This window comes from Bombina bombina, chromosome 7, assembly GCF_027579735.1.
Source record: "Bombina bombina isolate aBomBom1 chromosome 7, aBomBom1.pri, whole genome shotgun sequence".
NCBI lineage: Eukaryota > Metazoa > Chordata > Amphibia > Anura > Bombinatoridae > Bombina > Bombina bombina.
In genome coordinates, this window is record NC_069505.1 from 383,876,480 (window position 1) to 383,895,924 (window position 19,445).

Below are 19,445 nucleotides of genomic sequence, written 5' to 3' on the forward strand. Positions count from 1 at the left end.
AAGGCGTGGGCACTTTATCATTAATAAAGATATCATTATAAAGATTGCTCAGGTAAGGAGCTACTTCTGCTGCTAAGATTTTATATAGCTCGTTGGGTAGACCATCTGGACCAGCCGCTTTGTTGAGTGAAAGCTTGAAAATAGTTTTCTCGATGTCTATCTTTGTAATAGGGGAATTAAGACTGATTAATATCCTCAGGAGTCAATGTTGGATAAGTAATTTTACTCCAAAATTCAATAGCTTTCTCTGAGTCGTATCCTTTACATGTGTAAAGATCCTGGAAATAGTGTAGAAATGAGTCCGAAATTTCTTCGGGATTCACTAATTGTTTCCGATTATGCTGAATTTTTTCTATAGTGGGTTTTTTATTCTCATTTTTGATCAATTTAGCTAACATTTTCCCTGATTTGTTGCCAAATCTATACAGCTTTGCTTGAAATCTGAGCTCTTTATGTGTTTCAAGAGTTATGAAAAAAGTATCTCTGGCAGTTTTGGCACGGACATATCGAGCCCAATTTTGAGGGGATTTTTCAAGTAAGAAAAGGTTATAAGAGTTGACCAATGAATTAAGTATTTCCTTCTCTCTAGCCCTTATCTTCTTATTTTGCCTGGCGTTATATGCCATGATTTCCCCCCTAAGAACTGCTTTAGCAGTTTCCCAAAAAATATCTGAGTGCTGGATATAATCACGATTAAAATGAGCAAAATCATTAAATTTGTTCCTGAGCCAATTTTTGAATTTTATATCGGGCGTAAGGTGGTAGGGAAAAAAGAAACGTAGGAATTTAGGTTTTGATTAGCCCAAACAGAGCTCCAGAAAAATGGGGCCGTGATCGGATAGGAATATCGGCGTTATACCTGACTTCACCTTTGTAATACAGAGGCGTTCATCAGTCAAGAACAGGTCGATCCTGGAGAGCGTTTTGTAAGCTTTAGAGAGACACGTGAATTCCTGAATATCAGGGTTTTGGAGTCTCCAGATATCCCGTATTGCTAGATTCTGTTTGATTTTATTAAACAATTTAGTGTCAAGACTGTCTTTCTTCTGCTTTAGGAGCTTAGTGTTATTTCTGAGTCTATCTAAGGGGCATTGTGGAGCCATGTTAAAATCCCCTCCTAATATCAGGTAGCCTTCGCTAACCAGTAAGAGTTTGGATTGTATTAGGTCCCAAAACACGGGATCAGTTGCGTTGGGACCATATATATTACAGAGTGTGTAGGTCACTTGATCTACTTTCATTTTCACCAGGACAAATCTCCCCCCAGAGTCGATCTCAGAGTGCAGGATCTCTGCTTGGGCTCTTTTCCCTATTAGTATGGCCACTCCCCTTTTTTTTCCAATACTTGGGGCTGTAAAGTTTTCTCTTACCCATGATGTCTTTAATTTTAAGGATTCCTCTAAATTTAGATGGGTTTCCTGTATGAAACCAATGTCTGCATGGAGTTTCCGTAGATGTGTAAGGATTGCCTTCCGCTTAATGGGGGTTGAAATTCCCCCTACGTTCCAAGATACTATTTTGAGTTTATCCAACATTTATATGATTAGTATATGGGGGGTAGTGAGAGGAAGACAGAGAGCGGGGGGGGGGGGAAAGGAAGAGGGGAGGGGAGAGGGGAAAAAAAAAGAGAAAAAAAAAAAAAAAAAAAAAAAAAAAACCAAGAAAAGAGAAAAAAAAAAAAAAAGGGGGGAGGGGACAATCCAGTCCCCTATCCCTGAGGCTATCTTAGCCATAGGGTCCACCATCTAACTGGTTAATGAAGTAGCCGATCATACTGTTATGTGTCCAATGTCTTAAGGAAATTTTCCGCCGCTGGACTCTCTTCAAATATATATGTTTTCTCCCTCACAACCACTCTTAGTTTAGAAGGGTAAATTATAGTGGCTCTGTACCCCTGCTGGATAAACTTGGAACAAATCGGGGCCAGTTCTCTTCTCTTGGAAGCTGTGTTGGCCGAGAAATCTTGGAACATTAAAATCGTATTATTTTCTATGAGAATTGGCTGGTTTTTACGGTAATGCTGCATTAACATTAGCTTATCCTGATAGTTCAATAGCTTGGCAATAAATGGTCTGGGTCTGCTTCCGTTCCTATTGCCTAGTCGGGGAGCACCTATTCTGTGGGCTCTTTCCACTAGGATCGGGTGACAGGTAGATGGAATCATTAGAGCTTTGGGGAGAGTGTCTGATATGAAAAGACCGAGATTTTCAAACTGTTTATCCTCTGGGAGGCCTATTATTCTTATATTGTTTCGTCTGGCGCGGTTTTCCAGATCCTCCAGCCTATCAGTTAATTTTTGCCAATTTTTAGTTGAAGTCTCAAGCTTAGCATTTTGTAGTGTTGCTAAGTCTTCCAAATCAGACACCCTCTGCTCCACTTCCTGTAGTCTATTTGAGAATTGTCTAACCTCTTGGGTTAGAGAGGTAATATCTTGTTTAATTTCCGATTTAAGTGCATCGAATTTAGGTGTAAGTGCGTCTGAAATACTGGTTACCAGGGATTGTAGATTGGTAGTTTCAGAGGTTATTAAATTACCAGCAGGAGTTGATTGGGATTCAGTAGCGGGGTCTTGGGTATTTTTAAGTTTCCTGTCCCTGTGCCTGGCTGCCATGTTTGGTGAAGGTGTCTTGGAAGGGTTAGAGAGAAATTTATCCATGTGCTTCGTGCTTAATTATAATAGTGAGAAGGGAAACGTTTTAAAAAAAAAGCGTTTCCAGCAAGAAGAGTGAAAGAAAGTAAAAGGGAGGGGGAAAGGGGGGTGATGGTGGTGTGAATTTGAGTGCCAGTGGGGGGGGGGGGAGAGAATAAAAGGGGGGGGCCAAACAAGTGCAGTTTTAAAGTGAAATAGTATTGTTAATTACAAGTGAGGGGGTGCTAGTGTGGGGAGTGAAAAATATATGTAGTGAGACATAAGCAATGGAGAAAAAAAAAAAAAAAGAAAATAGGGAAACTCTAACTTTTGAAGAGGTAATAGATTGCAGTCAGGCACAAGTAGAAAAATTACAACTAGACCTATAAGGTTTTGTTTATTTTTCTTCCCCTCTTATTTCACTTCTCTTCTCACTGGAGAAGAGCTAGTGGGGGGTCACTAATATGTACTCTGTTCTTGTTACCTACACTCACTGTTTGGTGTGGGTTGAGAGAAAGGACAAAAACCAGAAAGAGAGGAAAGGAGAAGGGCAAGAGAAAATTAAGTTTGTAATACCAAGTCTGAGATATACAATATACAGTTACCAGTTCTTACAGGCCATTAATACTAACAATTTGGCTTTTATAAGTTTCAAGTTCTCTGCCTCTATATACAGAGAGAAATAGCGAGACATTTAAATTTGACAAAGCTTCCTAGAAAAAAAGATTACAGAGTAAAGCCTTTCTAATAACATGAAATAGTGTTATAAGAATTTCCTAAGTAACAACCAATGTCATGGATAATTTACAATTGGGATAAAAGAATCTATGGCCTGTTAGTTTCTCTTCCTTCAAAAAAATTCACTGATACCTCTTCCAATCTATATAGGGTTTATACTATTAAACAGATCAAAATTACTGTTCTCTGAGGAACAGATCTTTTAACTCTGTATGCTTCTTTTCCCCTTTTCTACTATAGAGTTAAACCATAAAGTGTCTATTAACACTTTAATATAAATTTAAGGTTCAGTTAGGTTAACTCAGTTATTCCCTGCCCCAGCACCTAAGCATGGAGATTAAATTATTCAATCTGGCAGGTATTACTAAGATTCCAGATCAGGGGTCAAATTACAGTATATATCAGTACAGAGAGACACTAAATTTAATAAGCTCTTAATACTTATCAAATGAGCCCAGATAGAACCTTTAACCCTACATTAAATTTGTAAGTACAGAGTCAGGTTGTGCTGATCTGCAGCCCGGTCTAGCCAGCATAGGTACACTGAGAAAGTCAAAATCACTTCTGGGCAGTTACCGGTATGATCAAAAACAAACTCAGCAGCCTTGCAAGCCGCCGAGCAGCATAATGTCTTTGAGGCAGAGTTCCAAGGTATGGAGTATCCTATATTTTCTGTATAGGCCTGGATATCTATGTCTCCTTCGATTCCCCCCTCTCTTCTCCCCAAGCTGGCTCCTTCCCCTTACCTCTATCAGTAGAATTCTGTCCGCGGGGAAGGGAAGAGAGGAACTCAGAGTCTGACTCTTCAGATAGCGTTACCCGCCAGTGTGATCCGGGTTCAGGCAGCACCGTGACGAAATCCTCTCTGGCACAGCCCCCCTCGCGCAACACCGGTGGGAGGGGGGTATGTCTGACAGCAGCTTCCAGCGGCAGGTAACAGCCTTCAGCCAGGTCAGCAAAGGAGATTGCGGAAGGCAAGGGGGAGCAGCCTCGGGTCCAGCAGAGGAAATGACCCAGGAGAGGATAGCAGCCCGCAGCCCTCTCGCAGCATCGGTGGGAGGGAACAGCGGGCCAGGAATAGATGCAGGTCCAACCGGGGCTCTACCAGGAGAGAAGGAGGTCAGGATAAGTCAATCACTGTGCGGATCGTCCAGGGACCGCAGAACTGAGCCGGGGCAACGCAACCCAGGGCAAGAGCGGATACAGGTAAGGAAAGGGCTCCAGTATTCAGTGCCTATGGAAACAGGCAAGTCATTTTTTCCAAGTTAGAAGGAACCAGTCAGGATAGGACGTAGTAAAAGCTCTGGACCGGTAAACCACCCATAGAAGTGTAGAAAATGTCCTTATTTCCTATTCGGGTATGCAGAGAGCCAGTCACAATTACCACAGCATAAGTTCTCTTCTCTCTCAATAGGAGAGATTACAGTAACTCTAAAGCAGATGATAGGCTCCTACAGCCATTATAGCTTGCAGTTCAGTGCGTTATTATGGCACTGAATAGGTTCCGGCAGCGTTGGGATAGCTTAGCAGGCCACCCAGGGTCTGAGGGTTTAGGCGCGAAGAGATCGCCAGTAGCTTGCAGTGGAGGTGCTTCTGAACAGGTGTCACACCTGACCACACACCTGAGCTCCTCCTCCGGAACACACCAGCATCCCAGGGCATGCAATTTTAACCAACTTTCCAATTTACTTTTATCATCAAATTTGCTTTGTTCTCTATTATTTGTTAAAAGTTAAACCTAGGTAGGCTCATATGCTAATGTATAAGTCCTTGAAGGTTGCCTCTTATCTCAGTGCATTTTGACAACTTTTTCACAGTTAGACAGTGCTAGTTCATGAGTGCCATATAGATAACATTGTGCTCACTCCCGTGGAGTTATTTGTGAGATAGCACAGATTGGCTAAAATGCAAGTCTTTCCAGTGACGTGCAGTGACATCAGAGGCTGGTGAGGCAGTGGCTAGGATACGCCTTCATTCTTTAGATATCCTTTGTTGAAGAAATAGCAATGCACATGGGTGAGCCAATCACATGAGGTATCTATGTGCAGCCACCAATCAGCAGCTACTGAGCATATTTAGATATGATTTCAACAACGGGCATAAAAAGAATGAAGAAAATTTGATATTAGATGTAAATTGGAAAGTTATTTAAATTTGCATATGGGTTTCATATGGGTTTCATGTCCCTTTTAAATGGTGTCTTGGAAAACTGGTCAACTTAGTAAACATCTGATTTTAGTCTAAAAGGATTGTAACAGAAACTGTTGCCAGATAACACAATGCTTGCTCTGATTATGAGATCTAGAAATCCATGCCCATTAAAATATGTTTAAAACATACTTTTTACTTTAATGCTGCAAATTATGCTTATAGATTATTTCATTACATAAGGGATGAGAGTCAGAGGGGGAGGAAGAGAGACAGAGAGAGAAAGAGACCATGGGGGAGAACAACACATAAGGAGAGAGATGGATATATATAGAGAGAGACACACACACACACACACGGGGGGGGGGGGGGGAACCACTGCATTTTAAAGTAATAAAACAGCAGAGCTACAGAGAGTTCAGAAAATGTGTCTATAATTTAGTGTGAAGTACAGAGGCAAGCTGCTAAGGTAGTGGGTGTAAAGTTTGAGTAAACAAAATACAAAAACGACCCTGCTGTAAAAGAGTAAAAAAACACTAAACCACATTCATTAAATTATCATTTTCACTAACAGAATCCCTTTCAGTAAAATCTTACTTTAATAAGATGTGGCTGAAACACTGCTCTCTGTGCCTCTTTTCCTGCTTTGTAAGGATTCAGGAAGTGACAGTGGCACATTCCACTGCACTTAGAGGGGAAGAACAGAACTCTCTTTTTCCCTTTAGCAAAGCTAGCAGGTTCACAGGACAGCAACAAAATATATGAAAGTTGTTTTTTTCCGTTTTTGTTTTGTTTTATATGATTTAACATCCAGCCCCAACCCTATGTTCCACTTACTAATGCCTCTCGCTGGATTGGTTCATCCCAAATAGGACTGCCTCAAATAAAGCACTTATGGGCCATGCAATGATCTTAACCACTTTCATCCAGTAGATGGCGCAGCATGTTGTGTAATGGTGGGCAGACCTGCTTGTGCCTCTGCATTGCACAACATATAGCTGTGAGAAAAAAAAATGCTGTGGAAAAAAAAATTACAATTTTGTTTTTTTAAAGCCAATAAAAATAAATATATTTTTGCCCATATGAGAGGTGAAGCACTGCCTCACCTGCCTCTAGTGACTGCACATCACTGGAAAAGAACAGAGATAGAGGGAGCAGTCTGCAGAGGTAATCACAGAGGTAAAAAGTGTATTTATATAACTGTGTTGGTTATGCAAAACTGGGGAATTGGTAATAAATGGATTATCTCTTTTTAAACAATAACAATTCTGGAGTAGACTGTCCCTTTAAATTTAAGAAAAAGGGGACAAAATAAATAAAGTATATTGCTTTTGCTTTTTTTTTTTAACTAAATTTAATAAATCATTTTACATTACAATCATAAACACAGAGATTACGAGTTTGGCGTTAGCCTTAAAAAGCAGCGTTGAGAGGTCCCAACGCTGCTTTTTACCTAATGCTGGTATTATAAGTCTGACAGGTAGAGGCTCACCGCACACTTTTCTTCCACGACTCGAGGCTACCGCAAATCCCCTTACGTCAATTGCGTATCCTATCTTTTCTATGGGATTTGCCTAAAGCTGGTATTACGAGTCTTGGAAGAAGTGAGCGGTAGACCCTCTCCTATCAAGACTTCGACCGCATTTAAAAGTCAGTAGTTAAGAGTTTTATGGGCTAACGCCGGAACATAAACATAAAACTCTTAACTAAAGTGCTATAAAGTACACTAACACCCATAAACTACCTATTAACCCCTAAACCGAGGCCCCCCCACATCGCAAACACTATAATAAAATTTTTTAACTCCTAATCTGCCGACTGGACATCGCCGCCACCTACATTATACCTATGAACCCCTAATCTGCTTCCCCTAACATCGCCGCCACCTACATTATATTTATTAACCCCTAATCTGCCGCCCCCAACGTCGCCGCCACCTACCTACAATTATTAACCCCTAATCTGCCGACCGGACATTGCCGCCACTTTAATAAATGTATTAACCCCTAAACCGCCGCACTCCCGCCTCGCAAACACTAATAAAATTTTATTAACCCCTAATCTGCCGTCCTTAACATCGCCAACACCTACCTACATTTATTAACCCCTAATCTGCCACCCCCAACGTCGCCGACTATATTAAAGTTATTAACCCCTAAACCTAAGTCTAAACCTAACCCTAACCCCTCCTAACTTAAATATAATTTAAATTAAACTAAATACATTTAACATAATTAAATAAATTATTCCTATTTAAAACTAAATACCGATAAAATAAACCCTAAGCTAGCTACAATATAACTAATAGTTACATTGTTGCTAGCTTAGGATTTATATTTATTTTACAGGCAACTTTGTATTTATTTTAACTAGGTACAATAGTTATTAAATAGTTATTAACTATTTAATAACTACCTAGCTAAAATAAGTACAAAATTACCTGGAAAATAAATCCTGGGGGGACGTGGGGGGGGGGCAGATTAGGGGTTTATAACTATAATATAGGTGTCTGCGATGTTGGGGGCAGTATATTAGGGGTTCATAGGGATAATGTAGGTGGCGGCGGTGTCCGGAGCGGCAGATTAGGGGTTAAGAATATAATGTAGGTGTCAGCGATAGCGGGGGCGGCAGATTAGGGGTTAGTAAATGTAAGATATGGGGTGTTTACAGGGCCGCCTGTGAAGATATGGGGTGACTCCTGTCAGGGGCCCAATGAGCCAGGGGGGCCCCATGAGGCAAGAACTAAAAAAAAAAAAAAAAAATTTTTTTTTTTTTTTTTTTTTAAATTTTGGCAGCCACCAGTGGGTACTATAGCAGAGTGCTAATTGAGCATGGGAAATGTTATTACAAGGAGTAAAGTATTAGCATTTGAGAGGATTTCTTAGTGTGCACTAAACCACTATGCTCAGTGTGAGACAGACTTGGCACTTTGTACAGTGAGTGCCTGAGTCAGACGGCAGATCACTTTCATTTGAAGAGGAGGTAGGACTTACTTAGCAAATGTTTTTTATTTCTTTGTGCAATTTTGGATTGTAACTTCAGTGTGGTAGTAGTTGTATGGTGGGGCTAGGGGTCCATAAAAACACATTTTTTTTAGCAGCAGTATATTTATGATTATTTGACAATGCTGTAGAAATTCTATATTTAAAACCATGCAGAAATGTTTCCTCCTCAATACACAAATGGTAGATGCCCTTTTGGCAGATATGCATTATATATATATATATATATATATATATATATATATATATTACATTCCAGTTTACTGCCCCTTTATGCAAGGACTTTCCAGATGCAAGGAGGCATTTTATCTAAGATTTTTACATCTGCATAAAATGTTATACTCTCAGACTAAGATTGCTCAGTGTTTGAAATGAGACAGGTTAACTTAAAAATGTTCAGTTTACACTACAGCTGACTTAGTTTTGAAATACATACCAACAAGCCTAAATCCTGCATTTAACCAGATCTAATGGTATGAGTACCACAGCTTATGGTCCCACCAAGACCATATAGAGTACAGCATTTTCAAAATCCATAAGTACAGCTGACAGATGGGAAAATTTGTACACTATATTTGAAGTGGTACTCTTGGTTGGGGAAAATGGGAAAAAAACAAACAAACATATGTCAACCTTTTAAAGGTACTTTTCTTCATCTAGCCATCTACCCAGCTCATTAATGTACAATTTTGAATTCACAGAATTATTTTTGTTTGCACATTTACAAATATAATTCTTTAAAAAGTGATCTCTTAATTTCTGCATTTTTTTTTATCATGCATGTCACACACTGTTGATTTAGGGGATGCAAGGTGCATAAATGTTTCCTCCTGTGAGTGTTTCTGTGGGTGTATGTGTTTATGTCTTTGTGCTTTGGTTTGTGTCTCTATGTGTAAGTAATTTGTTTTCTGTGGGTCTCTCTGTGAGGGTGGGTGTTACCGTGTGTATGTCTTTGTGCATTTTCTGTGGATGTCTGTGAGGGTGTGTGCATATGTCTTTGAGCTTTTTCTATGGGTGTTTCTGTGAGGGTGTTTGTGTGTATGTATGTATGTATGTCTGTGTTTTCTGTGGGTGTCTCTGTGAGGGTGTGTGTATGTCTTTGGGTGTTTTCTGTGGATGTCTCAGTGAGGGTGTGTGTATGTATGTCTTTCTGTGTTTTTCATGTGGTTGTCTCTGTGTGTGTGTGTGTGTATGTCTTTGTGTGTTTTCTGAGGCTGTCTCTGTCGGTGTTTCCTTGGGTGTATGTGCAAGTTTGAGTTTGTGTGTGTGTGTGTCCATTGTCTGTTCCTTTTTAGGACATTTTGACCTTACTACTAATTATTCACATCTTTCTACAGACTTTGAGACTAACAAGACCTTTCCGGAAGTAACCACTCCACCATTTAACCTTTAAATTATTGTTTAGGCAGTTCAGGGCCCTTCCTTTCAGCCACTGCATGCTGTTGTCATAATTTAGTTGTCATCTTCCTTTACAAAAAGATAATCAGAACTCCATATTTTGTTTTCTAAATCTCCTTTTTTTACAAAACTGTAGTTTACCTCATTACTTGTCAGGTCAATGTAAACAAGTGCTAAGTGTCTGTTTGGGTTTCTGTGTCTGAGTGTGTTTCTTTGCGTGTCTGCTAGAGTGTCTATATGTGAATCCTTATGTGTGAGTGTGTTTGTGTGTTTCAGTGTATGTTACTACCTTTACAACATTTCCAAGTTTAAATAGACAATTAAGAATAAAGTGCATATACATTTTAGTCACTTGGTCAAAAATTGCACATGTCAAAGGAGGGGGGGGGGGGGGCCCTGATCAATGGTTGAGTCAGGGGCCCCAAAATTTCTAGTGGCGGCCCTGGGTGTTTAGACTCGGAGTTCATGTTAGGGTGTTAGGTGCAGACATATTTTTTATTTTCCCATAGGAAACAATGGGGCTGCGTTAGAAGCTGGACGCTGCATTTTTGCAGGTGTTAGTTTTTTTTCCTAGCCAGCTCAGCCCCATTGTTTCCTATGGGGAAATCATGCACGAGCACGTTTAGCCAACTTACCGCTACTGTAAGCAACGCTGGTATTGAGGTGAGATGTGGAGCTAAATTCTGCTCTCCGCTCACCTTTTTGCGGCTAACGCCAGGTTTAAAAAAACCTGTAATACCAATGTTGTCTTAAGGTAGCGTTAGAAAAAAAAAGCTTTGTTAGCCCCGCACCCCTGTTAACGCCGAAAGTGTTTACAGTACCTACATATCTACCTTTATTACTTTACTGTTTGGCTGCCTTTTTTTCGCTTTCATGAAGGTCTGCGAAAAATCTTGATAAACCTAAAGGGACAGTCAACACCCGTGGTAACTTAAGGCCATACCATAGATCTGGAATAGAAGAGGCAGCTACACTGCATCGATGTTGATGAGCTCTAACGGTATTTGAGTAAATCTCCCCCTCCTCCTTCGTCCCCTTCTCTGATGTTTTCAGATGCTCGTTCATTTTTCAAAGGGTGATAGTGCTGTTTTGATAATGAGCATGCGCATTATCTTCTGCACGCTCGCAAACTGATCGTGGATGTCATTGCGATTGAAGGATTCAATTAAAAAGAAGGTTTATACGTAATAGTGGAGTGAGTTTGGCAGCCATATATATAAAGGAATAAACCTATGTATTTTCGGTGATTACTCAAATACCGTTAGAGATCATCAACATTGATGCGATGCAGCTGCATCTTCTATTCAGGATCTATGGTATGACCTTAAGTTACCGCGGGTGTTGACTGTCCCTTTAATTAGATTATCCTATTATATTATTTTTTAAGCTATGATTTTTTCTTCTAATTTAAATAGATGCTAATAAATTGACTAGCTTATAGAACAAAGGGAAAAATGACCTGAACTACCAAACACTTCTTTTGTGTGGGGATTGATTGGAAATGGTGTCAGGTACAAAGTCTTGCACCTTTTACTCACTCACACGCTGAGTTACAAACAGTCTGTACCTTTCCCACTGCTTTAATACTATGCTGTTCAGCACGTTTCATATTATTCCTGTTTTTTTTATGGAAAGAGCTTCTCTGTCACTAAAATTGCCTCCAAATAAAAGGCATAATTATATATATTAATTATTTTTTCATTCCCTGTATAAAAACCCACTGACACTGCCTGCACAACACAAAGAAAAATAATAACGGTAATTACCTATTGAAAGAGATGTCCGTACTAGCAATTTCCTAGTAACAAATAATCAAATGGAGACACACTGTAAATCATGGATAAACACGCACAGAGTAGCACTTACACATACACATGTATACACATGTACACACACGTACATGCACACACACACACACATGCACACACACATGCACACACACACACATGCGTGCACACACATGCACACACACACACACACATGCACACACACACACATGCTCACACAAATGCACACTGACACACACACATAAACACACATGCACACTGACACACACAGACGCATGCACACTCACATGCACACACACATGCATACACACACTGACACACACACATGCACACACACACACATGCACACTGACACACACGCACACACATGCACACACACACATGTACAAAGAACAGAGCATACAAACGAGCATACCCACACACATACACACACACACATGCACACAAACACACACACAATCACAAAGAGCTGAGCACACACACGCATGCACACACATGCACACACACACACGCACAATCAGAAAGAGCAGAGCACAAACACATGCACGCACAGAAACACACACACACACAATCACAAAGAACAAAGCACATTCATGCACAAAGAGTAAAGCACACACATGCACACAGAGTAGAGCACAAACACACATGCACACACACATGCACAAAGAGCAGAGCACACACATATACACACAGAGTAGAGCACAAACACACATGCACACACACACACATGCACAAAGAGCACACACACATGCAAATGCACACACACACACAAACACACACATGCACAAAGATCAGAGCACACACATGCACACACACACACGCACAAACATGCACACAGAGTAGAGCCCACACATACACAACAAGCAGAGCACACACACACACATACAGCAGCACATACATAAGAGCACACACACATTAGTCCTTACACAACACACTAGCGTACATACACTTAGAGAAGTTCACACTAGCACACACAAACACATACACACAGAGTAGTATACACACACACGGACACTACCACACACACACATGCCCCGATATTCAAACCACCGACAGATGTCGAGATATTCTAAGAAAAGGGTGTGTCTGAGCAACGCGGCGAGCGGTGATGTCTTTCCCATAGAAGTCAATGGGAGCATGACATCACCACCCACATCGCCGACATCGGCGCTCGTCTGCATTTTGCTGCAGTGGGGGCCCTATTTAAAATGTGCATGCATGCCACAGATAGTGTGTTTGCTGAAAATAAAAATAGTTTCTGTGTAGGCACACTACTCAACACCTACTCTAACTAGCTCAGGAGATTTAGTATCAGCAGATTATAGCTGGTGAGATAAACATGGCCACTACCCTCCTCACAACCTGCACTTCGCTGCTTCTAACATATCGATCTTGTGTCAATGTGTCCAAAGCAAAGTGCAGGCTAACTCCCCCTGACTGCCTATACCTGTCACACCTAACCTACACCCCCCCTGCACCACCCAGCTAACTCCCCATGACCGCCTACACCTACGTCACGCCTAACCTACACACCCCCTGCACAACCCAGCTAACTCCCCTTGACCGCCTACACCTATCACACCTAACCTACACACCCCCTGCACCACCCAGCTAACTCCCCCTGACTGCCTACACCTGTCACACCTAACCTACACACCCCCTGCACCACCCAACTAACTCCCCTTGACCGCCTACACCTACGTCATGCCTAACCTACACACCCCCTGCCCAACCCAGCTAACTCCCCTTGACCGCCTACACCTACGTCACGCCTAACCTACACACCCCCTGCACCACCCAGCTAACTCCCCTGACCGCCTACACCTATGTCATGCCTAACCTATACACCCCCTGCACCACCCAGCAAACACCCCCTGACCGCCTACACCTACGTCACACCTAATCTACATACCCCTGGAATGCTAAGCTAAGACCCTAAAACTGCCTAGACTTACGTCATGTCTAACCTACACTCCCCTGGAACGCCCACATACTGCCTACTGTCAAAAAATACCTCAATATAATAAACTATACTAAATAATAAACCTCCCCATTATAACTATAGGGGCTATGTCGCTAAAGTTATAATCAATGTTTAAATAATGTGCCACAGAGATGCGCTAAAATTCCAGCAGCCGACTACCTGAGGGCCAGCAAAACCTTGCCGGCATAGCCGGGCTCCTGGAACACAGCACCAGAACTGAGCCCTGGTCCGCCGTTTCTTAAAAAGGGTGCCGATTGAGTAGGGATCAAGTCGCCCTTTTAGTATGTTTTCGGCAATTTAATGAGGCACCTAGGGATACCACTTGTTTGGGGGTGCTACCTTCTGAGAGGATTTCTACCAATCAGTTGACTCTACCGAGGTGCTGAACCAAAAATGGGCCGGCTCCTATGCTTACATTACCTTTAAATTTGGAGCCAATTGGGGCACTTTTGTAAAATTCAGATCAGATCTCTGGTTAATTTCCTGAGCGCTAATTGCTACCGCAAGCTCATGGTAGCAATAACCAGCCACTTGTAATGCCGGTAAGCCACGACTGTCTCTCTAACACCATGCAAGAAAAATGTATACTTGCAGTTTCTATCATTAAGCGTTTATGAGAAAGCCTGTAAAGTATTACCACCTCCTTACAAGCTGCAACATCTTCTTATGTCCATATCCATGCAGCTACTGCATCAAACTGCTCCATCACGGCTGACAAACCACATGGTCAGCGCTATCCAATAGCCATTACGCATTTCATCCCCAAGTGTCTTCAGGGCTAATGACACTTCCACACTATATGATAATTATACAGATGATCCCACCCTATTCAAGTGACAAATTAGTCTTAAAATAGAGCAACACCTAAAGGGAAAGTCAAGTCCAAAAAAACTTTTATGTTTAAGATAGGGCATGTATATTTAAACAACTTTCCAATTTACTTTTATCACCAATTTTGCTTTGTTCTCTTGGTATTCTTAGTTGAAAGCTAAACCTAGGAAGGCTCATATGATAATTTCTAAGCCCTTAAAGGCCGCCTCTTGTCACATGCTTTTTTATTTGCTTTTCACAACAAGAGAGAGCTAGTTCATGTCAGCCATATAGATAACTTTGTGATCACGCCCGTGGTTTGTGGCAGACACTGCACTAATGGGCTAAAATGAAAGTCAATAGATAATAAATAAAATGTCATGTGATCAGGGGGATGCCAGAAGATGCTTAGATACAAGGTAATCACAGAGATTAAGGCCCATATTTATCAAGGTCTGTCGGACCTGATCCAACAGTGCGGATCAGGTCCGACAGACCTCGCTGAATACGGTGTAACATACTCTGTTCCTTTACCAGCCGTTCCTCCTAGCCTCCTTTTCGCTCACCTTCCCCCTTATAAGGCACACCCACATAACCTTCATTGCTTGGTATTGAAGGTAATACTGCTCTGTCAAGCCTCTCTGAATCTAAGCAGAATCTTGTTTAAGCATATCCAGTATCTTCACGAAGACGCTGCTCCGCTCTCACTTCCAGCTGATCGGCGGTGACGTCACCTCAGCTGCTGCCTGACACTTCCGTGTACGCCAGATACACGCTACCTGCCACAGATCTATCAGCTGCTTTGTCAAGGTACCATCCAAACTTGCCTTATTATTCTTACCTGTCATGAACACTTGCACTCATATCCTTTGCCAACGCTTGGTAAGGTTTATAATTCAAAATTCAGACAATCTTATAATTTTTCATTTTTTATGCGCAATGTATTTTTTCTCTTGCTAGCAATCTTGAGAGTCATATTCATTCTTACTGTTCTAATATGTTTATGTGTGGACAACATTAGCAACAAGACAATGTTAATGTGTTTGCATAGAACTATAATATATTTTCCCAACATTCAAGCAGTATAGAGTTAAGTCTGCCTCTAGACTGCTAGAAATTGGAAACACACCTATTTTTAATTGCTAGCAACCTAGTAGCTAATCAATGAGCAGAAAAGTAACATCTTTATTTTTGTGGAATTATTACAGAATACCAAGCCTGAAAAAATTTAAGGGGTATAATGGATCCTGTGGAACTCTCTAATTATGTTGCCACACTTGGACAAAAGGTGGATCAGCTGAATCTGGGCTTAAGAGAACTACAGGTGGAAAACCAAACTTTAAGGAACATAATTAAAGAAGGGATTAGTTCCAATCCACCTCACAGTGACTCACACCCAGAACCACCTGTATGCCCCCCAGATAAGTTTAGCGGTGATAGGAAACATTTTAGGCAGTTTATTAATGCTTGTACTTTATTTATCACCCTAAAACCAAAAACCTTCCCCACAGATAAAATTAAAGTTTTAACTATAATATCCTATTTGAGGGGAGAACCCAGAGCATGGGCAGATTCACTATATGAACAAAACAATCCTATATTAAATTCATTAGATAACTTCATCACTGCCCTGTCATCTCTTTATGAAGACCCCCACAGACAACACACAGCAGAAAATAAACTCAGAAATTTAAAACAAAACAAAAAACCTGTTGAGGATTACATATCTGAGTTCAAGATCTGGCAAATGGATTCAGGTTGGAATCAAGTCTCACTTAGGAGCCAATTTAGGCTAGGCTTATCAGAAGCCATTAAAGATGAATTTGCCAGACTTGACCTGCCAGATGAACTAGATGCTCTAATGCAGCTTAGTATCAAAATTGATCATAGAATAAGAGAAAGAAAACAGGAGAAGTATTTCCATGACACAAATACCAGATACTCAGATATGAAAACAACATCACAGCACGTAAAAGTCACAGATGAACCCATGGATATAGCAACTATCAGGGGACCATTGACCTCCGAAGAAAAAAACAGACGTAAAGCAAATCACCTTTGCATGTACTGTGCCTCCAATGAACATGAGGTTTCCGCTTGTCCACTACTTAAAAGAACAAAGAGGGGTAAGATAAAAAACATTGAGGTTACCATATCACTATCTAACTCACAAGTAACCAACTGTTTAATTCCCATTTCTCTGCAGTGGGACCACCACCGCCACCGCTGTGAAGCTGTGATCGATTCTGGGGCATACTCCTCTTATATTGATTTAGCACTTGTAAAATTAAATAAAATTCCACTGATTAAAAAAATTAAACCTGTCATGGTGCGTCTTATTGATGGACAACAATTGGTCTCCGGTCCCATCACACACCAAACAGTACCACTGTTAATGACAACACACAATCAACATCATGAATACATCACATTTGATGTGCTTCCTTCACCCATTTTCTCTATTGTCTTGGGTTTGCAATGGTTAAGGGTACATCAACCAACTATTTGTTGGGTAGAAAACAAGGTAAACTTTACATCTACCTATTGTAAAACCACCTGTTTTCCACATACTCCACTCTTAGCAGTAACAGAATCTAAGATACCCCCAGAATACTTAGATTTTGAACAGGTTTTTAGTAAAAAGGAGGCAGAAAGCCTACCTCCGCACAGACCTTACGATTGTCCGATAGATTTAATACCCGGGTCTGATATTCCTTACGGCCACATATTCCCACTATCTGAAGCTGAACTAGTAGATCTTAAAAAATACATTAATGAGAACCTTCAAAAAGGGTTTATAAGACCCTCCACCTCACCTGCAGGAGCAGGGATATTTTTTGTAAGAAACAAGGATCAAACCCTACGCCCCATCGTGGATAATAGGGAGTTGAACAAGAGAACCATAAAAAATAGGTATCCCCTCCCCCTCATCACAGAGCTTATTGAAAGGTTAAAAGGCGCTACCATCTTTACTAAACTGGACTTGAGGGGAGCATACAATCTCATACGCATAAGACCTGGTGATGAATGGCTCACCACGTTCAGAACCCGCTATGGATTGTATGAATATACGGTCATGCCGTTTGGGCTATGTAATGCCCCCGCAACCTTTCAAAGGTTCATAAACGACATATTCAGAGATTTACTAGACACTTCAATGGTTATTTCTTTGGATGATATTCTTATTTATTCATCTAATATTCAAGAACACATAAAACAAGTCAGAGCCGTCCTCTCCAGGCTACAGGCTCACAACTTATATGTCAAACTGGAAAAATGTATTTTCCACACACAAGATATCACATTTTTGGGATATCACATAACTCCTAATGGCGTGTCCATGGAAACTGACAAAGTCTTATCCATATTGAATTGGCCAATACCTAAAACAAAAAGAGATGTACAGAAATTCCTTGGTTTTTCAAATTTTTATCGAAAATTTATAAAGAATTTCGCTAATATTGCTAAACCCCTCACAGAATTAACAAAAAGCAAAAAACCATTTCTCTGGACTAATGAGACTAATCTAGTCTTCCAATTTCTTAAGAAATGTTTTACAACAGCTCCTATACTCATTTATCCAAACCCAGAACTTCCATTTGTATTGGAGGTGGATGCCTCTCATTATGCAATAGGTGCAATCCTCTCCCAGCGACCAACACCACAAGAACCATTACACCCTATTGCTTACTACTCTCATGTTCTAACTGTCTCCGAACTTAACTATCATATAGGAGAAAAAGAGTTATTGGCAATGAAATCTGCTCTAGAATACTGGAGACACCTTCTAGAAAGTACTGAAGTTCCAATACAGATTTATACCGACCACAGGAACCTCCAGTACTTGAAGACCCACCGCACTTTAACTGCCAGACAAGTTAGATGGAGTCTATTTTTCTCGAGATTCCACTATAACATAATCTACAGGCCAGCCTCTAAGAATATCAAAGCTGATATCCTTTCCAGACTCCCAGAAAAAACAAATATTCCAAACCAATACGGAACTATAATCCCAGAAAACTGTTTCCAAGAAAACCTAGGCTTGGCCTTTAACGATGACTCTCGTGTCAAGACGGAACAACTAAAGGATTCATCAGTTCCAAAGACATTGCTAACCAAAGGAACTGATGGACTCTTCTACAAATTCGAAAAACTCTATATACCACCTTCCCTCAGGTTGGAAATTCTTAAAAGTATGCATGATTCACAATTAACAGGACACCCTGGAGTTCAAAGGACCATAGAACTCACTAAAAGGTCCTACTGGTGGCCAAACATGATTTCTGAAATTAGAAATTATGTACAGACATGTGAGATTTGTACAACTTGTAAACATGAAAAAACTAAACCAGTTGGTTACCTACTATCCCTTCCAATTCCTGAAAAGCCTTGGACACATATAGTGGCTGACTTTATTGTTGAACTGCCAAAATCCAACAATAACAAAACCATATTGGTTGTTGTAGACCTTTTCTCTAAAATGTCTCATTTTATCCCGTTCCAAAAATTGCCCACCTCCATGGAGACTGCAACCCTTTTGATCAACAATGTAATAAAATTACATGGACTCCCTCTTTCCATAACCACTGACAGAGGTAGCCAATTTACTTCCCGGTTATGGAGAGATCTTTGTGCCTCCCTAGGCATTGAAAGGCGTTTGAGCACGGCTTACCATCCTCAAATGAATGGGCAATCTGAGAGGACTAACCAGTGGCTAGAAGAATACCTCAGATGTTTCACAACTCAAAATCAAGACAACTGGGCATCTCTACTACCCTTCGCAGAATTTGCACATAATAATGCTTATCATTCTTCAATTAAAACCACTCCATTCTTCGCAAATTATGGATACAACCCGGTTTTTCACGTCAATCCTCAACAAGAAAGTCTTTGTCCAGTGGTGAACGATACAACCAACAGTATTGCAGAAACTTTTTCCATATTAGCAG